At 40.6% G+C, this 23020-nt stretch overlaps 12 non-coding genes across 12 annotated transcripts; all 12 read right to left on the bottom strand.

The window, feature by feature from the left end:
• Positions 1-35: 35 nt before the first annotated feature.
• On the bottom strand, positions 36-107 carry trnaa-cgc. The gene has a single exon. It is a non-coding gene; the product is annotated as a tRNA-Ala (tRNA).
• Positions 108-1490: 1383 nt separating this feature from the next.
• Positions 1491-1562, bottom strand: trnat-ugu. Its single transcript has one exon. It is a non-coding gene; the product is annotated as a tRNA-Thr (tRNA).
• A 545-nt stretch (positions 1563-2107) lies between these two features.
• trnaa-cgc lies at positions 2108-2179 on the bottom strand. Its single transcript has one exon. It is a non-coding gene; the product is annotated as a tRNA-Ala (tRNA).
• A 1395-nt stretch (positions 2180-3574) lies between these two features.
• Positions 3575-3646, bottom strand: trnat-ugu. Its single transcript has one exon. It is a non-coding gene; the product is annotated as a tRNA-Thr (tRNA).
• A 545-nt stretch (positions 3647-4191) lies between these two features.
• Positions 4192-4263, bottom strand: trnaa-cgc. The gene has a single exon. It is a non-coding gene; the product is annotated as a tRNA-Ala (tRNA).
• A 1391-nt stretch (positions 4264-5654) lies between these two features.
• trnat-ugu lies at positions 5655-5726 on the bottom strand. Its single transcript has one exon. It is a non-coding gene; the product is annotated as a tRNA-Thr (tRNA).
• Positions 5727-6271: 545 nt separating this feature from the next.
• Positions 6272-6343, bottom strand: trnaa-cgc. Its single transcript has one exon. It is a non-coding gene; the product is annotated as a tRNA-Ala (tRNA).
• Positions 6344-18757: 12414 nt separating this feature from the next.
• On the bottom strand, positions 18758-18829 carry trnaa-cgc. Its single transcript has one exon. It is a non-coding gene; the product is annotated as a tRNA-Ala (tRNA).
• A 1391-nt stretch (positions 18830-20220) lies between these two features.
• On the bottom strand, positions 20221-20292 carry trnat-ugu. Its single transcript has one exon. It is a non-coding gene; the product is annotated as a tRNA-Thr (tRNA).
• Positions 20293-20832: 540 nt separating this feature from the next.
• trnaa-cgc lies at positions 20833-20904 on the bottom strand. Its single transcript has one exon. It is a non-coding gene; the product is annotated as a tRNA-Ala (tRNA).
• Positions 20905-22295: 1391 nt separating this feature from the next.
• On the bottom strand, positions 22296-22367 carry trnat-ugu. The gene has a single exon. It is a non-coding gene; the product is annotated as a tRNA-Thr (tRNA).
• A 540-nt stretch (positions 22368-22907) lies between these two features.
• Positions 22908-22979, bottom strand: trnaa-cgc. Its single transcript has one exon. It is a non-coding gene; the product is annotated as a tRNA-Ala (tRNA).
• Positions 22980-23020: the final 41 nt, after the last annotated feature.

Here is a 23020-nt window from a genome sequence, read left to right as displayed (position 1 = left end):
GGAAAGTAGGAGATGGGCCATTGCAAAAATTTTAATGGAGAAGCTGGGGATTGAACCCAGGACCTCATACATGCGATGCATGCGCTCTACCACTGAGCTACATCCCCTTTCTGGGAAAGAAAAAAATGTTTCTTTTTTTTTTTAATTTCACCTATTATTAACCAGGTAAGCTAGTTGAGAACAAGTTTTCATATTCAACTGCGACCTGGCCAAGATAAAGCAAAGCAGCGCAACACAAACAACAACACAGAGTTACAGATGGAATAAACAAGCGTACAGTCAATAACACAATAGAAGAAAAAAAAGAAAGTCTATATACAGTGCGTGCAAATGGTGGTAAGGCAATAAATAGGCCATAGTATCGAAGTATTTACAATTTAGCAAATTAACACTGGAGTGATAGATGAGCAGATGATGATGTGCAAGTAGAAATACTGGTGTGCAAAGAGCAGAAAGTATATTAAAACAATATGGGGATGAGGTAGGTAGATTGGGTGGGCTATTTACAGATGGGCTTTGCACAGCTGCAGCGATCAGTTAACTGCTCAGATAGCCGATGTTTAAAGTTAGCAGTGTTGCCAACACCTCAGTAAGGAAAGTAGCTATTGGCTGTCCTAAAAGTCGCTAGAAGTTGCTAAATGATGTCATCACCTAAATTGCATAATTGTCCATGTGCATGCAATTGTGATGGTCACTGTTGGAGTGAGGAATAACATTGTGGAAGAGACAAAAGGTGAGTAAAATGAAAATGTCTGCAAGTATTCAGAGGGGTCTGAATACTTGCTAAATACAGCGACTAAGTCGCTAAGTTGGCAACACTGAAAGTTAGTGAGGGAAATATGTCTCCAGCTTCAGCGATTTTTGCAATTCGTTCCAGTCATTGTCAGCAGAGAACTGGAAGGAAAGGCGGCCAAAGGAGGTGTTGGCTTTGGGGATGACCAGTGAGATATACCTGCTGGAGCGCGTGCTACGGGTGGGTGTTGTTATCGTGACCAGTGAGCTGAGATGAGGCGGAGCTTTACCTAGCATAGACTAAAAAGATGACCTGGAACCAGTGGGTCTGGCGACGAATATGTAGCGAGGGCCAGCCGACTAGAGCATACAGGTCGTAGTGGCCATATCAATACAATTCTTTACACTGTTCTAATGAAAGTACATTTCCATAATATCATCTAGCTTCCATAAATGTCGAACAAGGCTTGAACCTAGGATTGAACCCATGTGCTTCAGTTTACAAAAACAGATGACTTAGCACATCTATTTCCTTCTTAAAATGTCAACATTTTGGAAAGTAGAGTTGTGCAAAAGCTAATTTCACAACTAAATATACTCATCAGAGAATTTGGGGATTAACTTCAGAGCGCATGCATTTCAAATATTAGCTCTACCGTAGAGGCCCTTACTATATAATAGCAGGGTTGCCATTTTGAGAAAACTTTTTTTTCTTCAAAGACCTCCAGTGAAAGAATGGTACCAGCTATCTTTCAGTAAGGCACGGATGGGATTTGAACCCATGATCTTTGGTTTACAAGACCGACGCCTTACCGCTTGGCCACCATGCCACTCAATGCTTTAAGATATTTATCAACATTCTGGAAAGTAGTAGTTGTCTAATGTGAATTTGGCACACAAATAACATCTCTGTTTCCTGTGAGAATTTTAACATTCTGGAAAGTAGGAGTTGTGTAATGTGAATTTGGCACACAAATACTCAGTGGAGAACCTTGGGATTGAACCAAGGACCTCATACTAAAATAGCATGCACTCCCCCTCTGAGCTTGGATCCCATTTTATTTGCAGATAAAATGCAATTCATACAATGTAGTTTTTATATACACCACTCCATTGAAACTGCAATGAAATGATAGCAGCAATTCTAAATACAAGCAAGTATGGACAGTCATCTAATCTAACCCATGAACTTCAGTTTTTGAAAATGATGCAATTGAAGTTGGCAACCATGCCACTTCTGTTCCATAAATGTACGAACAGGGATTGAACACATGTTCTTCAGATTACAAGAGCAAATGATTTAGCACATCTCTGTTTCCTGCTGAGAATTTCAACATTCTGGAAAGTAGGAGATGGGCCATTGCAAAAATTTTAATGGAGAAGCTGGGGATTGAACCCAGGACCTCATACATGCGAAGCATGCGCTCTACCACTGAGCTACATCCCCTTTCTGGGAAAGAAAAAAATGTTTCTTATTTTTTTTTATTTCACCTATTATTAACCAGGTAAGCTAGTTGAGAACAAGTTTTCATATTCAACTGCAACCTGGCCAAGATAAAGCAAAGCAGCGCAACACAAACAACAACACAGAGTTACAGATGGAATAAACAAGCGTACAGTCAATAACACAATAGAAGAAAAAAAAGAAAGTCTATATACAGTGCGTGCAAATGGTGGTAAGGCAATAAATAGGCCATAGTATCGAAGTATTTACAATTTAGCAAATTAACACTGCAGTGATAGATGAGCAGATGATGATGTGCAAGTAGAAATACTGGTGTGCAAAGAGCAGAAAGTATATTAAAACAATATGGGGATGAGGTAGGTAGATTGGGTGGGCTATTTACAGATGGGCTTTGTACAGCTGCAGCGATCAGTTAGCTGCTCAAATAGCCGATGTTTAAAGTTAGCAGTGTTGCCAACACCTCAGTAAGGAAAGTAGCTATTGGCTGTCCTAAAAGTCGCTAGAAGTTGCTAAATGATGTCATCACCTAAATTGCATAATTGTCCATGTGCATGCAATTGTGATGGTCACTGTAGGAGTGAGGAATAACATTGTGGAAGAGACAAAAGGTGAGTAAAATGAAAATGTCTGCAAGTATTCAGAGGGGTCTGAATACTTGCTAAATATAGCGACTAAGTCGCTAAGTTGGCAACACTGAAAGTTAGTGAGGGAAATATGTCTCCAGCTTCTGCGATTTTTGCAATTCGTTCCAGTCATGGTCAGCAGAGAACTGGAAGGAAAGGCGGCCAAAGGAGGTGTTGGCTTTGGGGATGACCAGTGAGATATACCTGCTGGAGCGCGTGCTACGGGTGGGTGTTGTTATCGTGACCAGTGAGCTGAGATGAGGCGGAGCTTTACCTAGCATAGACTAAAAAGATGACCTGGAACCAGTGGGTCTGGCGACGAATATGTAGCGAGGGCCAGCCGACTAGAGCATACAGGTCGTAGTGGCCATATCAATACAATTCTTTACACTGTTCTAATGAAAGTACATTTCCATAATATCATCTAGCTTCCATAAATGTCGAACAAGGCTTGAACCAAGGCTTGAACCTAGGATTGAACCCATGTGCTTCAGTTTACAAAAACAGATGACTTAGCACATCTATTTCCTTCTTAAAATGTCAACATTTTGGAAAGTAGAGTTGTGCAAAAGCTAATTTCACAACTAAATATACTCATCAGAGAATTTGGGGATTAACTTCAGAGCGCATGCATTTCAAGTATTAGCTCTACCGTAGAGGCCCTTACTATATAATAGCAGGGTTGCCATTTTGAGAAAACTTTTTTTTCTTCAAAGACCTCCAGTGAAAGAATGGTACCAGCTATCTGTCAGTAAGGCACGGATGGGATTTGAACCCATGATCTTCGGTTTACAAGACCTACGCCTTACCGCTTGGCCACCATGCCACTCTATGCTTTAAGATATTTATCAACATTCTGGAAAGTAGTAGTTGTCTAATGTGAATTTGGCACACAAATAACATCTCTGTTTCCTGTGAGAATTTTAACATTCTGGAAAGTAGGAGTTGTGTAATGTGAATTTGGCACACAAATACTCAGTGGAGAACCTTGGGATTGAACCAAGGACCTCATACTAAAATAGCATGCACTCCCCCTCTGAGCTTGGATCCCATTTTATTTGCAGATAAAATGCAATTAATACAATGTACTTTTTATATACACCACTCCATTGAAACAGCAATGAAATGATAGCAGCAATTCTAAATACAAGCAAGTATGGACAGTCATCTAATCTAACCCATGAACTTCAGTTTTTGAAAATGATGCAATTGAAGTTGGCAACCATGCCACTTCTGTTCCATAAATGTACGAACAGGGATTGAACACATGTTCTTCAGATTACAAGAGCAAATGATTTAGCACATCTCTGTTTCCTGCTGAGAATTTCAACATTCTGGAAAGTAGGAGATGGGCCATTGCAAAAATTTTAATGGAGAAGCTGGGGATTGAACCCAGGACCTCATACATGCGATGCATGCGCTCTACCACTGAGCTACATCCCCTTTCTGGGAAAGAAAAAAATGTTTCTTTTTTTTTTTAATTTCACCTATTATTAACCAGGTAAGCTAGTTGAGAACAAGTTTTCATATTCAACTGCGACCTGGCCAAGATAAAGCAAAGCAGCGCAACACAAACAACAACACAGAGTTACAGATGGAATAAACAAGCGTACAGTCAATAACACAATAGAAGAAAAAAAAGAAAGTCTATATACAGTGCGTGCAAATGGTGGTAAGGCAATAAATAGGCCATAGTATCGAAGTATTTACAATTTAGCAAATTAACACTGGAGTGATAGATGAGCAGATGATGATGTGCAAGTAGAAATACTGGTGTGCAAAGAGCAGAAAGTATATTAAAACAATATGGGGATGAGGTAGGTAGATTGGGTGGGCTATTTACAGATGGGCTTTGTACAGCTGCAGCGATCAGTTAGCTGCTCAGATAGCCGATGTTTAAAGTTAGCAGTGTTGCCAACACCTCAGTAAGGAAAGTAGCTATTGGCTGTCCTAAAAGTCGCTAGAAGTTGCTAAATGATGTCATCACCTAAATTGCATAATTGTCCATGTGCATGCAATTGTGATGGTCACTGTAGGAGTGAGGAATAACATTGTGGAAGAGACAAAAGGTGAGTAAAATGAAAATGTCTGCAAGTATTCAGAGGGGTCTGAATACTTGCTAAATACAGCGACTAAGTCGCTAAGTTGGCAACACTGAAAGTTAGTGAGGGAAATATGTCTCCAGCTTCAGCGATTTTTGCAATTCGTTCCAGTCATTGTCAGCAGAGAACTGGAAGAAAAGGCGGCCAAAGGAGGTGTTGGCTTTGGGGATGACCAGTGAGATATACCTGCTGGAGCGCGTGCTACGGGTGGGTGTTGTTATCGTGACCAGTGAGCTGAGATGAGGCGGAGCTTTACCTAGCATAGACTAAAAAGATGACCTGGAACCAGTGGGTCTTGCGACGAATATGTAGCGAGGGCCAGCCGACTAGAGCATACAGGTCGTAGTGGCCATATCAATACAATTCTTTACACTGTTCTAATGAAAGTACATTTCCATAATATCATCTAGCTTCCATAAATGTCGAACAAGGCTTGAACCTAGGATTGAACCCATGTGCTTCAGTTTACAAAAACAGATGACTTAGCACATCTATTTCCTTCTTAAAATGTCAACATTCTGGAAAGTAGAGTTGTGCAAAAGCTAATTTCACAACTAAATATACTCATCAGAGAATTTGGGGATTAACTTCAGAGCGCATGCATTTCAAGTATTAGCTCTACCGTAGAGGCCCTTACTATATAATAGCAGGGTTGCCATTTTGAGAAAACTTTTTTTTCTTCAAAGTCCTCCAGTGAAAGAACCTTCCCATGGTACCAGCTATCTTTCAGTAAGGCACGGATGGGATTTGAACCCATGATCTTCGGTTTACAAGACCGACGCCTTACCGCTTGGCCACCATGCCACTCTATGCTGTAAGATATTTATCAACATTCTGGAAAGTAGTAGTTGTGTAATGTGAATTTGGCACACAAATAACATCTCTGTTTCCTGTGAGAATTTTAACATTCTGGAAAGTAGGAGTTGTGTAATGTGAATTTGGCACACAAATACTCAGTGGAGAACCTTGGGATTGAACCAAGGACCTCATACTAAAATAGCATGCACTCCCCCTCTGAGCTTGGATCCCATTTTATTTGCAGATAAAATGCAATTAATACAATGTACTTTTTATATACACCACTCCATTGAAACTGCAATGAAATGATAGCAGCAATTCTAAATACAAGCAAGTATGGACAGTCATCTAATCTAACCCATGAACTTCAGTTTTTGAAAATGATGCAATTGAAGTTGGCAACCATGCCACTTCTGTTCCATAAATGTACGAACAGGGATTGAACACATGTTCTTCAGATTACAAGAGCAAATTATTTAGCACATCTCTGTTTCCTGCTGAGAATTTCAACATTCTGGAAAGTAGGAGATGGGCCATTGCAAAAATTTTAATGGAGAAGCTGGGGATTGAACCCAGGACCTCACACATGCGAAGCATGCGCTCTACCACTGAGCTACATCCCCTTTCTGGGAAAGAAAAAAATGTTTCTTATTTTTTTTAATTTCACCTATTATTAACCAGGTAAGGTAGTTGAGAACAAGTTTTCATATTCAAATTAGCTGAGGTAAAGAAGTTAAACAACCACGAAGGGACTCGAACCCTCAATCTTCTGATTCGAAGTCAGATGCCTTATCCCCGAGGCAACACCTTCTACTCCATATTCTCCGATATGACATCAAACAGACGTTGCTTAGCAACAACAGACATCAAAATTGTGAACCTATCTGAATGAGGAAAGCTAGTGATTTTTAACAAGTACAAAGATACTCTTTCCTTCAATCTTGCGATGCAGATTCAGACACAATAAGTCTCAGGCCTTGCAGTCTTAGATTATTAAAGTTGAACAACAATGTCCAAGCTTTTCAAAGCAACAAGACCAATGCCTTATTTAGGGAAATTGCAAACATGTACGAATTAGCTGAGCTAATGAAATTAAACGACCCTATTTGACATCATACAGACTTTGCTATGCAACAGTAGACATCAAAGTTGTGAACCTGTCCGAATTTAGGAAAGCTAGTGATATTTAACAAGAAGATACCTTTTCCCTCAATCTTGCGATGCAGAATCAGACACAATAATTCACAGGCCTTGCAATATTAGATTATTAAAGATGAATAACAATGTCCAAGCCTTTCAAAGAAACAAGACCAATGCCTTATTTCGGGAAATTGCAAACATGTCCATATTAGCAGATTTAATGAAATTAAACGACCACGAAAATGCCTCAAAACCTCAATTTTCTGTTTCGAAGTAAGACGCCTTATCCACGAGGCAACACCTTCTACTCCATATTCTCCGATATGACATCAAACAGACGTTGCTTAGCAACAACAGACATCAAAATTGTGAACCTATCTGAATGAGGAAAGCTAGCGATTTTTAACAAGTACAAAGATACTCTTTCCTTCAATCTTGCGATGCAGATTCAGACACAATAATTCTCAGGCCTTGCAGTCTTAGATTATTAAAGTTGAACAACAATGTCCAAGCTTTTCAAAGCAACAAGACCAATGCCTTATTTAGGGAAATTGCAAACATGTACGAATTAGCTGAGCTAATGAAATTAAACGACCCTATTTGACATCATACAGACTTTGCTATGCAACAGTAGACATCAAAGTTGTGAACCTGTCCGAATGAGGAAAGCTAGTGATATTTAACAAGAAGATACCTTTTCCCTCAATCTTGCGATGCAGAATCAGACACAATAATTCACAGGCCTTGCAATATTGGATTATTAAAGATGAATAACAATGTCCAAGCCTTTCAAAGAAACAAGACCAATGCCTTATTTCGGGAAATTGCAAACATGTCCATATTAGCAGATTTAATTAAATTAAACGACCACGAAAATGCCTCAAAACCTAAATTTTCTGTTTCGAAGTAAGACGCCTTATCCACGAGGCAACACCTTCTACTCCATATTCTCCGATATGACATCAAACAGACGTTGCTTAGCAACAACAGACATCAAAATTGTGAACCTATCTGAATGAGGAAAGCTAGTGATATTTAACAAGAAGATACCTTTTCCCTCAATCTTGCGATGCAGAATCAGACACAATAATTCACAGGCCTTGCAATATTAGATTATTAAAGATGAATAACAATGTCCAAGCCTTTCAAAGAAACAAGACCAATGCCTTATTTCGGGAAATTGCAAACATGTCCATATTAGCAGATTTAATGAAATTAAACGACCACGAAAATGCCTCAAAACCTCAATTTTCTGTTTCGAAGTAAGACGCCTTATCCACGAGGCAACACCTTCTACTCCATATTCTCCGATATGACATCAAACAGACGTTGCTTAGCAACAACAGACATCAAAATTGTGAACCTATCTGAATGAGGAAAGCTAGTGATTTTTAACAAGTACAAAGATACTCTTTCCTTCAATCTTGCGATGCAGATTCAGACACAATAATTCTCAGGCCTTGCAATATTAGATTATTAAAGATGAATAACAATGTCCAAGCCTTTCAAAGAAACAAGACCAATGCCTTATTTCGGGAAATTGCAAACATGTCCATATTAGCAGATTTAATGAAATTAAACGACCACGAAAATGCTTCAAAACCTCAATTTTCTGTTTTGAAGTAAGACGCCTTATCCACGAGGCAACACCTTCTACTCCATATTCTCCGATATGACATCAAACAGACATTGCTTAGCAACAACAGACATCAAAATTGTGAACCTATCCGAATGAGGAAAGCTAGTGATATTTTACAAGTACGAAAAGACTATGTCCGTCAATCTTGCGATGCCGAATCAGACATAATATTTCTCAGGTCTTGCAGTCTTAGATTATTGAAGTTGAACAACAATGTCCAAGCTTTTCAAAGCAACAAGACCAATGCCTTATTTCGGGAAGTTGCAAACATGTTCAAATTAGCTGAGCTAATGAAATTAAACAACCACGAAGGGATTCGAACCCTCAATCTTCTGATTCGAAAAAAAGACGCCTCATCCATTAGGCCACGCAGTCTATGTGACACAGCCCTATTTGACATTATACTGACTTTGCTATGCAACCATAGACATAAAAATTGTGAACCTGTCCGAATGAGAAAGCTAGTGATTTTTAACAAGTACAAAGATATTCTTTCCTTCAATCTTTCGATGCAGATTCAGACACAATAATTCTCAGGCCTTGAAATCTTAGATTATTAAAGTTGAACAACAATGTCCAAGCTTTTCAAAGCAACAAGACCAATGCCTTATTTAGGGAAATTGCAAACATGTACGAATTAGCTGAGCTAATGAAATTAAACGACCCTATTTGACATCATACAGACTTTGCTATGCAACAGTAGACATCAAAGTTGTGAACCTGTCCGAATGAGGAAAGCTAGTGATATTTAACAAGAAGATACCTTTTCCCTCAATCTTGCGATGCAGAATCAGACACAATAATTCACAGGCCTTGCAATATTGGATTATTAAAGATGAATAACAATGTCCAAGCCTTTCAAAGAAACAAGACCAATGCCTTATTTCGGGAAATTGCAAACATGTCCATATTAGCAGATTTAATTAAATTAAACGACCACGAAAATGCCTCAAAACCTCAATTTTCTGTTTCGAAGTAAGACGCCTTATCCACGAGGCAACACCTTCTACTCCATATTCTCCGATATGACATCAAACAGACGTTGCTTAGCAACAACAGACATCAAAATTGTGAACCTATCTGAATGAGGAAAGCTAGTGTAAGGAAGTGCTATTTCTTATGCAGGTGACCAGCCTACTGCTATTACATTGCTATAACTGAGACAACGTATTTTCACAGTAAAACATGTTAGGTCCCATACAGGATAGCTCCCACACCCACACACACAGCACACACACATTACACACACTAACTGCCGAGGACACACAGATAAGACATACACCCACACATTGGGAGGAAGAGACAGCCTTGACTTGCAGAAACCAGCGCACACACCTAATCTCCTTTCTAGCCGAACATTGTGTGACTGAGGACAGCGCACACACCTAATCTCCTTCTTAGCTGAACATTGTGTGACAAGGAACGACACGACAAGACTCAGAGGGATGACGGACGGCCCAACAGGGCCAATCCAAGAAGACTACACCTCAGCCTGAACCAACCCGAAGACCCGATCTTCTAGAATCAACCTACTTTCTGTACTGTATATAACATACATGCACTCTGTTATCTGCGCTCTTTTCTGCTGGTTCCTTAAGAACCGAATGAAATGGGCCCGTATACGTTGTACCAGATATCTTTACTCATAATTAAACTGTCACTTGTCATACAATAGACCACCTTGTCTGAATCGATCCTTGACCGGCTCACCCTCCTACATATCCCATTATCAACAGAAACTTGGTAGCAGAGAGATGGTTTACTAACGACCCAGTCCAGAGTGGTTGATGTGGGTGTGAGGGGGCGAGTTGGTGAAAGGACGGTTCCCGGAGGACAGGTGAAAACCATTCGGGGGTGGACAACAATTCTGCTCAACTCGGGAAACTGATCTCTGGTCGACCACAAAATAAGGTAAGCAAAACCTGTTTTATCAAACTTTGCATATTGTCGAATAGTCATACCAAATTACGATCAGTAGTACCGAGTGTGGGTAAGAATTTTTGTGTAAATTTTACATAAATAATGGACTTGAAATTGACAGTGAAGTAAACATATGTGGTAATTAGAATATCCCGATAGTCCGGCATGAGAACGGTCCGGTGGCAGACACTGGTAAGGGATGAGTAGTAGTTAGAATATTCCGATAGTCCGGCTTGAGAACGGTCCGGTGGCAGACACCGGTAAGGGATATTTAGAAGTAGACCTAAATTAACTTACAACGTAGAATATTCTGATAGTCCGGCTTGCGAACGGTCCGGTGGCAGACACCGGTAAGGGATAAAATAGTCATTATAGAGTGCTACCGATAGTCCGGCTAGTGACCGGTCCGGCTTGAGTCCGGTAAGGTGATCTATAATTGAACATAGACGTGACCAGAGTTGCTACCGATTGTCCGGCTAGTGACCGGTCGGGCGTCTGAAAAAGGGCGTGACCAGAGTTGCTACTGATAGTCCGGCTAGTGACCGGTCGTGCGTCTGCAAAAGTAGTATATAGAAACTCCAATTAGGCGTAGTGATAACCAATAGCCAGGCTGTGTCCGGTGAGGTTAAAATCCAATAGCCGGCTGTGTCCGGTGAGGTGTCTACAATAGATTAATGTATGTTGGACTGAAAAGTCCGCTTTGTGTTGTGGCCAGAATGAATGTGATAAATGTACTAATGTGCGATGTCATAGAATAAGATGTTCTAATTGATCAATTTTGTTTAAGACTATGTCCATGTAAGAATATTTGTGTGTTGACTATAGACTAAATGTAAACGGCGTTTCACAAGTCCCTGATATCATTACCAATATTTAAAATTATTGTGGAAAAAGTATTTCCTAAATTCTAAAAAAAAAAATATATATATATATATTATCCAAATTGTTAAAACATTAATGTTGAAGATCATTTCCTGAATTGGGGGCTCGTGTTTAATCATTAAAACATTATTGCCGAAAATTCTGGATTTATGACGGAGAAGCTCTGAGTTAAGACAGAGTATGAGTAATAGTGTCTCCTAAGAATACATCACTGGCGCGAACCAGTGGCGGGCTAAGTATATCCAGAGAGTGTACAAAATATTTCTAAAAACACGTAACTATTATTAAACTAAAATGGCGACTCCGCAACCTCCAAAATTAAAATTCAATGATTTTCTAGATCAACGTATGCAAGATAGGTCAGGAGGAAAGGAACAGTGGAAGTCAATAAAGAAGGTTTGGGAAGGATTGAAGTTAAGATGGACACAAGCAGGTTATCTAGGAGGGGGGCCGCCAACAGGGGCCCAGTTGAAAACAATGGAATGTGGGTTAAGAGAGACGTTGCAGGAGGCTAGAGACAAGGAGGTAGAAAGAAACAAGAGCCGTTTATTTAAGAATCAAGGGACTAAACAGAGAGAAAGAGCAGAAGCGGAACTAAAAAATAGGAACTTGGGCTATCGAGGAGACCACTCTAGAATTGAATGAAGGCAGAGAGGGTAAGGAGTGGAAGAGACGGGGTGAGAAGCTGTACAGAGAATGGACAGAAGGCGGGGCCATTGTGTCTCCCACTGGTCTGCTTGCTGGGGTGAGTGAAGATTTGTGTGTGTATGGTGTAAGTTGAAGCTTACTGGCGTAAATGAAGATTTGTGAGACTCAAATCGTGTGCATGAAATACGCTTGATATTCAGTCGGGAACTAATATCGGTATGAATGAGGTCGGGGACCAAGCGAGTGTGGTACATTAGGTATTTCAGTTGGAGCTGGTACCGGTGAGAATGTTGAAAAAGTCGCAGGCTTGCTGATGAGAGTTATATCATAGAATATTGAGGGCGTGTGCATGACTGTTGGAAAAAGTGTTAAACTCTATTAACGTAAAATTCTGTGTGTAGATTTATATTATGAGGTTTGAACTATACTAATATTGTAGAATTACATAATCAACATCTGAACATACTTACGTTAAACATTAATTGAGCCACTGAATAATAGATAAGATATACACTAGGGACGGGGCGAAGGGTGTGGTCGATGTAAAACGGGAGTGATGTTCTAACCAAGTGCTGAGAAATAAGGTAGATTTATTTTGTTCTTAATTAATTTACACAAGTACTTCCCGGTTATTGATTTTGGTTTGATTGTTCAGATAACACCACTGAAATTAAACAGGAGGTTAAGGTATACTAACATTAGAATCTGTTTTCATTATGGGGAACAATGAAAGGCCCGCAGAGTGGATTGCAGGCTGATATTATTTTATGTTAAAGGGACAGTGCACGTTTATCACAATTGTGTGAGTTTATTGGCAGGGTATAAAGCATTTTGGGGAGACAATCCTTTAAAGACTGAATGAGTTACATGAAACATTGAGGAAATTTAAAACAAATTATTTGAAGGTATTATTATAATTATTAGGTTTTGTTTGTAGCAAACATTTTGGGTTTAAGGGGATTTCCATGTTCCCAGAGACAAGATATCTTAAAGGGGTACACTCACATATGAAATATTATACGTTTTTATTTTCTGAGTCTTAATTAAATAGGTGAAATCTTTTGATAGAGGAATGTTGTTTAATATAGTAAGAAACACTTCTTTGAAGGGGTGGTATGACTTATGACCTCCATTGTAACTTTCCTTTGTGGTCTGATCAGCCTCATTGGAAAGCCATTTGGATGGATAATCTAGGGTAATTTGTAATACTGATATTAAGGTAATTTAATACAAAAAGGCAGTGAAATTTACATTATAGTGTCAATATATTTTCTCTGATGAACGTGGTGTGAAAATTTAGCTAGGATAAGTTTTATTTATGGTAGACTCATGTTAAGTATTTGGGACATATTTTGAGCCAACAGGGCAGGGAAGAAATTGAGATATTTGTGTTTGGTTTTAACACCTGTATATAGGGGGTGCCATTTGAATATTTAATTTGTGGTCATGGGTAATACGGTGTGTTTTTTTTTTTTTTTTTTCTATTTTATTTTTTAAGGTAAATTAATTATAGTGGGGTTTAATTAACCTATATAAGGACTTTAGAAAGTGCCACCATAGACATGTTTTTCTAAAAAAAAAAAATCCATGAGTTTAGATAAAGCCAAACAGTGAGACATTTAGTTCAAATTTGGAAACATGAGAAAACGAGCTACAGACAGATAAGGGGAAAAGGCAGACAGAAGAGCCCTCCCCTGCACTGCAGAGACCTTGAAGGTTGGAGAGCAGAGAGGAGAAGTTTTAAAAGGGAGCCAGGACGAGCAAAGATAACAGAATGTGTAGATAACAGTTACTGAGTGGAGACAAAAGGGAGAATTGGACATGTGGAAAATGAAAGGGGCGCTCCTACATGATAATGTCAGAACAGAAGGATAATATACTAATCTTACCTAAGTCATTATTTAGAGTAGGTAAGGTTGTTACCTGGGCAGAGCCAGGTATCAAAAGGGGGATGGGTAAATTGTGGTCTAGGATAGGATGGGGCCTATTGGATAAGAAACTAAAGATATAATCAGATAAAACATATGAGAAACTGTTTGTTAACCAAGCCTGTATGTCCAGGATTTTATGCATTACAGGTGAACTACAGGTGAAGTCACTCAATCCAGTCCCAGAGGCTTGTTGGGGGGACCATACAAGGACTCCTGGTGACAGCTAGCTGAAAGAGCTACCCGGATTCATATCGCACGGGGGAGGGTAGGACACATGACACTGTCGAACAATAAACAGTGTTCGAGAGGAGAACTGGAATTAACAGAATTCCGGGGGCCATCTCTCGAATGAAGTAACCCTCCCTGTCCTGTCACCCCTGTTTTTGTTCATAGAAGTGAAGATGTGTCTGGCTCTTGCTAGTGATGTGTTCTCTGGGAGAGGGTGGGGCTTTACAGGAGTGTCAGTGTACCTGTGTAATGGGGGAGGGTGTCCATATGGGGATTACACGATAACCAACTTGGGACAATTCTAGGATTGGAGAAGAGGGTATTCTTATAGCATAGGGGATCCCACAAAGGTGGATAGGTTTTCCATCATATGGGGAAAACCTGGGAGCACTGTTGAACTTTGTAAAGGTGATGAAATCCTACTAACCATCAAAACTATTAAGCTCTCTGATGCAGGCACTTACACCCTCGGACTACAAAGGACCGGGACAGACACGATGGGTGTGTTTTCTATTAGGGAGCTGCCAAAACCAGAGGTCCCAGACGAACCAGGGCCAGACACACTCCTCTACCACCCCTGGACCGAACCTGCCACCTACCACCACTGTGTTAAAAAATCCCATTCAGGTAATTAATGTTAGAGACTACACAGCTATTGATCAATTAGGCACTGAGACTGGTTTTGATGGTAGGGACAATTTGTGGCTGTCTTATATGAGGTACACAGCTAAAACCCTGAGAAGAAAGGACTGCACTATTTGTAGTCATGCTAGACTTGTTCTGGCTACACACCCATTTGCTATAGGAGAAGGAGAGGGGTGGTTGTGTATTCTGAGAGGTTTTTACCAGGTTCAGCCCAATTCAACCCTCTGTTCCTCTTTGAGCCTTGTGTTTCCTACAGTACCTCCTCATCGGGCCCCTTGGGGTGTTAAGGCATATGGGGGCAATTACAGTTGCATCACGGGTACAGGTAGTGGCATGGACTATGGGAGATTGCCTGAAGCTGATTGCAGCAGTAACATAACCATTTATGCCACTTGTCCAGTTACAGGCCTAAACCAAACTAGTGGTCTGGCTGATGTGTGGTGGATATGTGGACCCAAAAGAGTACTGAGACCCATTCTTAGAGGAGACTGGCACGGTACGTGTGCTCTGACCAGTTTGATAATTCCACTGACCATTGTTGATGTTACTTCTGAACAGCTGTTGGGTTCTGTATCCAGGGGACCTGAAAACATTCCATCCCATGGGAGACATAGATGTAGTGCTCCATGGACAGAGGATGTAGTTGACATACACACTAACCTGTTGGGAGTGCCAGTGGGGGTTCCTCATGAGTTTCAGGCCTTGGGTAGGAATGATGGACTCTGGCACTTACTACCTATTATAGGTCCAGCCATAGTGGATGCTAGACAGACTGCATGGATCAGTTATATCTACTATAATCAACAGCGTTTTGTGAATTACCCCCGTGATGCACTCACTGGTCTGTCTGAACAGCTTGAGGCCACATCTAGGGTTGCCAGACAGTCTGCAAGATGTTCGGTGAACAATGTTGCACGTATATTCCTAATAACACCACTCCAGATGGTGGTATAGCTAAGGCCTTTAATGGGCTTGGTGCACTATCTGTTGAGATGAGGACCATGGCGGGGTGGAGGAGTCTGGACTGTTCTTTTGGTTGGGAGCCTGGTTTGGTAAGTACACTGGTATGGTGGTTACTGGATTTCTGACCCTAATTCTTGTATTTTTATTATTGATGTGTTGTGCTGCTTGCATCATACCGTGTTTTAAGAAGTCTGTTACAGATGTGACTCTAACATGTTTAATCCCATTAATGACTACGGATAACCCCAGTTGTAATTGCTCTGCCTGGGATGCTGTCTATCCCATGACTAAATCTACTGCTAGGAAACTATTGTTTTCCAACAAGGTTGCCAGGGCACATTTCACCTGTGTCAAAATGACGGGAGGCGGTACTAATGTGGGACAGGTTCCTGGGAATTGGTGTCTGGATACAATCAACATTGTTGGGAGTTTCAGGCCAATATCCAGAGCAGATGTGGGGTGGTGGTGTGGCAACACTGTCCTGTTTGATAAATTACCCTCCAATACTACTGGAAGCTGTGCACTTGTTACTCTCCTTTTGCCTGTTTCTATCTACCCTACAGAGGCTGGAGACCTCATCCTTAGGGTCCAGAGGGTGAACCCTGAATATTGGAGGGGACGTTCCAGGCGTGCCACCACCCCATCTAGTGGTGATCCGACGTACATAGACGCCATTGGAGTCCCAAGGGGAGTTCCTGACGAGTACAAGTTGGTGGATCAGGTGGCAGCTGGGTTTGAGTCCTCCATTTGTTGGTGGTGCACTGTTAATAAAAATGTGGATAGAATACATTCCAGAATCGCATTGCAGTGGATATGCTACCGGCAGAGAAAGGTGGAGCTTGCACTATGTTTGGTGAACAGTGTTGTACTTTCATCCCTAATAACACAGCCTCCGATGGTAGCTTGACCGTAGCCCTAGAAGGTTTGAGGACTCTTAATGGTAAAATGAAATCTCATTCTGGGATTGATACCTCAATGTGGGACTCCTGGATGAGTGCCTTTGGTAAATATAAAACCCTGGTCTCCTCCATTTTGGTCTCCATTTCGGTGTTCGCGGCCATTTTGGTTCTCTGTGGATGCTGTTGCATTCCATGTATCCGTTCCCATACCACTAGGGTTATCTCTAGAGCTATTGACCCTTCCCCCCTTTCCCAGATGTTTCCTCTGCTTGCTAATGACCTGCCCGAATTTGAGGATGAGGTTGAGAGTGCCTACTAGGTTTTGTTTTTCTTTTCATGAAATGCTATGACTGCTGAAATAAGGGATAATGAGTGACACCCTAGTGGGTGTCAAAAAGGGGGCTTAAAATTCACATCATTTTCTTTTGTTCTGTTTTTCAATGAGCTGTTGTTCTCTTTTGACATGAGGGTTGCAAGTTCCTAGGTGGCTGGTAGTCAATCTAGTACATAGTGGGATCGAATGGAGAACATGAAGGTATTTTAAACTTTGTAATTGTTAGCCTAGTTTATGTCACATCTCTTAGGAGATGTGAAGAGAGGGAATCACAAAACTTTTCCTTCTGGGAAAAGTTTTCTTTTTGTGTCTGGATCTAGTTAGGTTGTGTCACGTCTCTGGGGAGACGTGAAGAGAGGGATTTGTAAGGAAGTGCTATTTCTTATGCAGGTGACCAGCCTACTGCTATTACATTGCTATAACTGAGACAACGTATTTTCACAGTAAAACATGTTAGGTCCCATACAGGATAGCTCCCACACCCACACACACAGCACACACACATTACACACACTAACTGCCGAGGACACACAGATAAGACATACACCCACACATTGGGAGGAAGAGACAGCCTTGACTTGCAGAAACCAGCGCACACACCTAATCTCCTTTTTTAGCTGAACATTGTGTGACAAAGAACAAGACTCAGAGGGATGACGGACGGCCCAACAGGGCCAATCCAAGAAGACTACACCTCAGCCTGAACCAACCCGAAGACCCGATCTTCTAGAATCAACCTACTTTCTGTTCTGTATATGAGACATGTGCAAACTGTTAGCGGGGCTTCTTTTCTGCTGGTTCCTTAAGAACCGAATGAAATGGGCCCGTATACGTTGTACCAGATATCTTTACTCATAATTAAACTGTCACTTGTCATACAATAGACCACCTTGTCTGAATCGATCCTTGACCGGCTCGCCCTCCTACATATCCCATTATCAACACTTAGCACATCTATTTCCTTCTTAAAATGTCAACATTTTGGAAAGTAGAGTTGTGCAAAAGCTAATTTCACAACTAAATATACTCATCAAAGAATTTGGGAATTAACTTCAGAGCGCATGCATTTCAAGTATTAGCTCTACCGTAGAGGCCCTTACTATATAATAGCAGGGTTGCCATTTTGAGAAAACTTTTTTTTCTTCAAAGTCCTCCAGTGAAATAACCTTCCCATGGTACCAGCTATCTTTCAGTAAGGTACGGATGGGATTTGAACCTATGATCTTTGCGTTTACAAGACCGACGCCTTACCGCTTGGCCACCATGCCACTCTATGTTGCAAGATATTTATCAACATTCTGGAAAGTAGTAGTTGTGTAATGTGAATATGGCACACAAATAACATCTCTGTTTCCTGTGAGAATTTTAACATTCTGAAAAGTAGGAGTTGTGTAATGTGAATTTGGCACACAAATACTCAGTGGAGAACCTTGGGATTGAACCAAGGACCTCATACTAAAATAGCATGCACTCCCCCTCTGAGCTTGGATCCCATTTTATTTGCAGATAAAATGCAATTAATACAATGTACTTTTTATATACACCACTCCATTGAAACTGCAATGAAATGATAGCAGCAATTCTAAATACAAGCAAGTATGGACAGTCATCTAACCCATGAACTTCAGTTTTTGAAAATGATGCAATTGAAGTTGGCAACCATGCCACTTCTGTTCCATAAATGTACGAACAGGGATTGAACACATGTTCTTCAGATTACAAGAGCAAATGATTTAGCACATCTCTGTTTCCTGCTGAGAATTTCAACATTCTGGAAAGTAGGAGATGGGCCATTGCAAAAATTTTAATGGAGAAGCTGGGGATTGAACCCAGGACCTCATACATGCGAAGCATGCGCTCTACCACTGAGCTACATCCCCTTTCTGGGAAAGAAAAAAATGTTTCTTATTTTTTTTAATTTCACCTATTATTAACCAGGTAAGCTAGTTGAGAACAAGTTTTCATATTCAACTGCGACCTGGCCAAGATAAAGCAAAGCAGCGCAACACAAACAACAACACAGAGTTACAGATGGAATAAACAAGCGTACAGTCAATAACACAATAGAAGAAAAAAAAGAAAGTCTATATACAGTGCGTGCAAATGGTGGTGAGGCAATAAATAGGCCATAGTATCGAAGTATTTACAATTTAGCAAATTAACACTGCAGTGATAGATGAGCAGATGATGATGTGCAAGTAGAAATACTGGTGTGCAAAGAGCAGAAAGTATATTAAAACAATATGGGGATGAGGTAGGTAGATTGGGTGGGCTATTTACAGATGGGCTTTGTACAGCTGCAGCGATCAGTTAGCTGCTCAAATAGCCGATGTTTAAAGTTAGCAGTGTTGCCAACACCTCAGTAAGGAAAGTAGCTATTGGCTGTCCTAAAAGTCGCTAGAAGTTGCTAAATGATGTCATCACCTAAATTGCATAATTGTCCATGTGCATGCAATTGTGATGGTCACTGTAGGAGTGAGGAATAACATTGTGGAAGAGACAAAAGGTGAGTAAAATGAAAATGTCTGCAAGTATTCAGAGGGGTCTGAATACTTGCTAAATATAGCGACTAAGTCGCTAAGTTGGCAACACTGAAAGTTAGTGAGGGAAATATGTCTCCAGCTTCTGCGATTTTTGCAATTCGTTCCAGTCATTGTCAGCAGAGAACTGGAAGGAAAGGCGGCCAAAGGAGGTGTTGGCTTTGGGGATGACCAGTGAGATATACCTGCTGGAGCGCGTGCTACGGGTGGGTGTTGTTATCGTGACCAGTGAGCTGAGATGAGGCGGAGCTTTACCTAGCATAGACTAAAAAGATGACCTGGAACCAGTGGGTCTGGCGACGAATATGTAGCGAGGGCCAGCCGACTAGAGCATACAGGTCGTAGTGGCCATATCAATACAATTCTTTACACTGTTCTAATGAAAGTACATTTCCATAATATCATCTAGCTTCCATAAATGTCGAACAAGGCTTGAACCTAGGATTGAACCCATGTGCTTCAGTTTACAAAAACAGATGACTTAGCACATCTATTTCCTTCTTAAAATGTCAACATTCTGGAAAGTAGAGTTGTGCAAAAGCTAATTTCACAACTAAATATACTCATCAGAGAATTTGGGGATTAACTTCAGAGCGCATGCATTTCAAGTATTAGCTCTACCGTAGAGGCCCTTACTATATAATAGCAGGGTTGCCATTTTGAGAAAACTTTTTTTTCTTCAAAGTCCTCCAGTGAAAGAACCTTCCCATGGTACCAGCTATCTTTCAGTAAGGTACGGATGGGATTTGAACCCATGATCTCCGGTTTACAAGACCGACGCCTTACCACTTGGCCACCATGCCACTCTATGCTGCAAGATATTTATCAACATTCTGGAAAGTAGTAGTTGTGTAATGTGAATATGGCACACAAATAACATCTCTGTTTCCTGTGAGAATTTTAACATTCTCAAAAGTAGGAGTTGTGTAATGTGAATTTGGCACACAAATACTCAGTGGAGAACCTTGGGATTGAACCAAGGACCTCATACTAAAATAGCATGCACTCCCCCTCTGAGCTTGGATCCCATTTTATTTGCAGATAAAATGCAATTAATACAATGTACTTTTTATATACACCACTCCATTGAAACTGCAATGAAATGATAGCAGCAATTCTAAATACAAGCAAGTATGGACAGTCATCTAACCCATGAACTTCAGTTTTTGAAAATGATGCAATTGAAGTTGGCAACCATGCCACTTCTGTTCCATAAATGTACGAACAGGGATTGAACACATGTTCTTCAGATTACAAGAGCAAATGATTTAGCACATCTCTGTTTCCTGCTGAGAATTTCAACATTCTGGAAAGTAGGAGATGGGCCATTGCAAAAATTTTAATGGAGAAGCTGGGGATTGAACCCAGGACCTCATACATGCGAAGCATGCGCTCTACCACTGAGCTACATCCCCTTTCTGGGAAAGAAAAAAATGTTTCTTATTTTTTTTAATTTCACCTATTATTAACCAGGTAAGCTAGTTGAGAACAAGTTTTCATATTCAACTGCGACCTGGCCAAGATAAAGCAAAGCAGCGCAACACAAACAACAACACAGAGTTACAGATGGAATAAACAAGCGTACAGTCAATAACACAATAGAAGAAAAAAAAGAAAGTCTATATACAGTGCGTGCAAATGGTGGTAAGGCAATAAATAGGCCATAGTATCGAAGTATTTACAATTTAGCAAATTAACACTGGAGTGATAGATGAGCAGATGATGATGTGCAAGTAGAAATACTGGTGTGCAAAGAGCAGAAAGTATATTAAAACAATATGGGGATGAGGTAGGTAGATTGGGTGGGCTATTTACAGATGGGCTTTGCACAGCTGCAGCGATCAGTTAACTGCTCAGATAGCCGATGTTTAAAGTTAGCAGTGTTGCCAACACCTCAGTAAGGAAAGTAGCTATTGGCTGTCCTAAAAGTCGCTAGAAGTTGCTAAATGATGTCATCACCTAAATTGCATAATTGTCCATGTGCATGCAATTGTGATGGTCACTGTAGGAGTGAGGAATAACATTGTGGAAGAGACAAAAGGTGAGTAAAATGAAAATGTCTGCAAGTATTCAGAGGGGTCTGAATACTTGCTAAATATAGCGACTAAGTCGCTAAGTTGGCAACACTGAAAGTTAGTGAGGGAAATATGTCTCCAGCTTCTGCGATTTTTGCAATTCGTTCCAGTCATTGTCAGCAGAGAACTGGAAGGAAAGGCGGCCAAAGGAGGTGTTGGCTTTGGGGATGACCAGTGAGATATACCTGCTGGAGCGCGTGCTACGGGTGGGTGTTGTTATCGTGACCAGTGAGCTGAGATGAGGCGGAGCTTTACCTAGCATAGACTAAAAAGATGACCTGGAACCAGTGGGTCTGGCGACGAATATGTAGCGAGGGCCAGCCGACTAGAGCATACAGGTCGTAGTGGCCATATCAATACAATTCTTTACACTGTTCTAATGAAAGTACATTTCCATAATATCATCTAGCTTCCATAAATGTCGAACAAGGCTTGAACCTAGGATTGAACCCATGTGCTTCAGTTTACAAAAACAGATGACTTAGCACATCTATTTCCTTCTTAAAATGTCAACATTCTGGAAAGTAGAGTTGTGCAAAAGCTAATTTCACAACTAAATATACTCATCAGAGAATTTGGGGATTAACTTCAGAGCGCATGCATTTCAAGTATTAGCTCTACCGTAGAGGCCCTTACTATATAATAGCAGGGTTGCCATTTTGAGAAAACTTTTTTTTCTTCAAAGTCCTCCAGTGAAAGAACCTTCCCATGGTACCAGCTATCTTTCAGTAAGGTACGGATGGGATTTGAACCCATGATCTCCGGTTTACAAGACCGACGCCTTACCACTTGGCCACCATGCCACTCTATGCTGCAAGATATTTATCAACATTCTGGAAAGTAGTAGTTGTGTAATGTGAATATGGCACACAAATAACATCTCTGTTTCCTGTGAGAATTTTAACATTCTGAAAAGTAGGAGTTGTGTAATGTGAATTTGGCACACAAATACTCAGTGGAGAACCTTGGGATTGAACCAAGGACCTCATACTAAAATAGCATGCACTCCCCCTCTGAGCTTGGATCCCATTTTATTTGCAGATAAAATGCAATTAATACAATGTAAATTTTATATACACCACTCCATTGAAACTGCAATGAAATGATAGCAGCAATTCTAAATACAAGCAAGTATGGACAGTCATCTAACCCATGAACTTCAGTTTTTGAAAATGATGCAATTGAAGTTGGCAACCATGCCACTTCTGTTCCATAAATGTACGAACAGGGATTGAACACATGTTCTTCAGATTACAAGAGCAAATGATTTAGCACATCTCTGTTTCCTGCTGAGAATTTCAACATTCTGGAAAGTAGGAGATGGGCCATTGCAAAAATTTTAATGGAGAAGCTGGGGATTGAACCCAGGACCTCATACATGCGAAGCATGCGCTCTACCACTGAGCTACATCCCCTTTCTGGGAAAGAAAAAAATGTTTCTTATTTTTTTTAATTT

Source organism: Oncorhynchus mykiss, unplaced genomic scaffold, assembly GCF_013265735.2.
Source record: "Oncorhynchus mykiss isolate Arlee unplaced genomic scaffold, USDA_OmykA_1.1 un_scaffold_156, whole genome shotgun sequence".
Taxonomy (NCBI): domain Eukaryota; kingdom Metazoa; phylum Chordata; class Actinopteri; order Salmoniformes; family Salmonidae; genus Oncorhynchus; species Oncorhynchus mykiss.
This window is presented reverse-complemented; position numbering and strand designations above follow the sequence as displayed.